This window comes from Vespa velutina, chromosome 6, assembly GCF_912470025.1.
Source record: "Vespa velutina chromosome 6, iVesVel2.1, whole genome shotgun sequence".
In the NCBI taxonomy this organism is placed as follows: domain Eukaryota; kingdom Metazoa; phylum Arthropoda; class Insecta; order Hymenoptera; family Vespidae; genus Vespa; species Vespa velutina.
This window is the reverse complement of record NC_062193.1, coordinates 3,514,799-3,517,298: the sequence shown is the minus strand read 5'-3', so window position 1 is coordinate 3,517,298 and position 2,500 is coordinate 3,514,799. Positions and strand designations below refer to the sequence as shown.

The following is a 2,500-nucleotide window of genomic DNA, read 5'->3' as shown; positions in this document are numbered from 1 at the left end:
CGTCGCGTTCACCAGTGTAAATTTATACGAGTCTCGCGGGTTAAATATTATACTGTATATTTCGATGGGGTGATTGAAATAAAAAGAGAAGAAAAAAAGAGGGAGGGTAATAGGGAGTGAGGGAGAGAGAGAGAAGGAGAGAGAGAGAGAGAGAGAGAGAGAGAGAACAAACATGGAAAAAGGAAAGAAAAAAACGGGAACGAAAAAGAAAAAAAAAGAAAAAAAATCAACATAAAATAAAATACATGATAAATGAAAAGAAGCTTTATGGATTTGCGGTTATGCTTTTTTGGCACCTCTTTTTCTTCTCTCTCTCTCTCTCTCTCTTTCTTTTTTTTTAATGCTTTTTTTCCTTTTTTTTTTTTTTATCATTCGTCCTCATGCCCCGAAATACCTTCCACAAAATTGTACATTGAATTTGACATGATACCTATCAACGTATTTGTAAAATAATAATTTATTGGTCGTACATGGAAGATGAATTCTATTTCCACTCTCTCTTTATTTCTTTTTCTTTTTTTTCTTTTTTTTCTTTTTTTTTTTTTTTTTTTTTTTGTTTGTTTGTTTTTTACATCGAAACGGACACTTTTACAAGCGAACGAGTTCTTTGTTTGTTCGTTCGTTTGCTTTCTTTTTTTTTTTTTTTTTTTTTTTGGTCATGATCGTGCACATGATCAAATAGATTTGAAACAATCTACGTTAATAATTATTATTGTATTCGATTGGACGACGTGCGTAAGGCTTGATGTTTATACGAGATACATGTCCATCCATCTTTACGGCGAAGACTACGTTTGAAACGATAAAAAGGAAAAAAAAAAAAAAAAAGAAAAAAAAGGAGTGAGAGAAAAAAAGAGAAAAAGAAGAAGAGAGAAATCCCTTTCCTGTTTGGAAGGGTCGAACGTGCCAAATATGGTTCCACTTGACCTCGCAAGCCAGCCAGCCAGGCCATCGTTCGTTCTCGTCGTTCACGCCGCCGGCAGCGAAATTACCGTGCAAACGCAATTGCAAACGCTCGCGAAAATACGATTCAAAAGGGTAGAGCAAGAGGAGAAGAAAGAAGAGGGTAGAAAGGTTCGAGAGAGTAGCAGCATTCACGTTGGTATCTTCTTCGAAGAGAGAAAGAGATAGAAAGAGATAAAGAGAAAGAGAACGAGAGAGAGAGAGAGAGAGAGAGAGAGAGAGAGAGAGAGATAAAGAGAAAAGATGAACGCAAAAGAGGGAGAGAATCGTCCGACCGACAAAACGACGTTCAAACTGAATTTCACGAGAGTTTTGCGTTATTCTTCGTGACTTTTATAATAGACTTCCGCGTTGACCGGGATAAAAATAATAAATAAAAATAATATAAATATGAAACAAGATGGAAAGGTCAAAAATGGAAGGAAAGGATTTTAACGGGTTGAACGATGAACGATAGAAAATCTCATCTTGTATATACGTACATACGTATATATATATATATATATATACATATATATAAGTACGTTCGTGTGTATATATGTATATATGTATGTATGAGTATATGTACGTATTGAATTTAGGAGAAAAATTTATTCATAAGAATTATTTTCCATGCATTTCCCTCCCTCCCTTCCCATCCCTCCCTCCACCCTTCCGTCCGCTCGTTATCAAACTCCCTTTAAAACGATCTAAAAATCTTTGCTACGTGATCGATATATAAAATCGACTCGGCATACTCTTTTTTTTATTAACATTACTCTTTTATTAAAAATATTCTTTTTTTTATTAACATTATTATATGCGTTTAATTCGTCATTTGCGCCGACTGCACCTCATTTGCAATGAATATAATAAGAGATTACGTTTCCTCTGAAGGAACGTGTTAAATAATTTCGATCGAAGGACATAAGAATTTAAAGTATATATATGAAAAAAAAAAGAAGAGAAAAGAAAACATATATAAAAATAAAAACAACACGAGGAGAAAGGAAAAGTAGGACAAGTAGGAGAAAAAATGAGGACGAAAAAAATCATACGGCAGTCGACGTATTAACGTACAACGAATAATTTCTATACGTTTGTTCCTTCCGATCGAACAATCAACCCTCCCATCATCACTCTCCACCCTTAACCTCATACACCTCGTACCTTCCCATTATCATACTTTTTCCTTTTCTCTCTCTCTCTCTCTCTCTCTCTCTCTCTCTCTCTTGTTTTCCTTTTTCTTTTCCTTTTTTTTCTCTTTTCCTTCAATCGCACATTTTCTTAAACACATATGTACAACAACGTGAAAAAAAGACATAGATAAATATATATACATATATATGTATTATATATATATATATATATATATATATATATATATATATATATATGTGTATGAAGCGTGATGTCACTTACCTCGTTCGATAAAACGTAGTCGAATGAAATTCACTCGTGAATCTATACGATATTGCTTCTCTTTTTTTTCTTTGTTTGTCCGTGCGTCTTTTTTTTTCTCCCGGTCGTTCCTCCCTCACGACTCTCGAAGGCACTT

At 34.0% G+C, this 2,500-nt stretch overlaps 1 long non-coding RNA gene across 1 annotated transcript in view; it reads right to left on the bottom strand.

The window, feature by feature from the left end:
• LOC124950068 overlaps window positions 1-2,500 on the bottom strand; it is a 101,589-nt gene that overhangs the window by 98,091 nt on the left and 998 nt on the right. The window contains exon 1 of the long non-coding RNA XR_007101250.1: window positions 2,365-2,500. This exon is cut by the window's right edge and continues 998 nt beyond it. This is a non-coding gene — a long non-coding RNA (uncharacterized LOC124950068). The remainder of the gene's footprint in view (window positions 1-2,364) is intronic.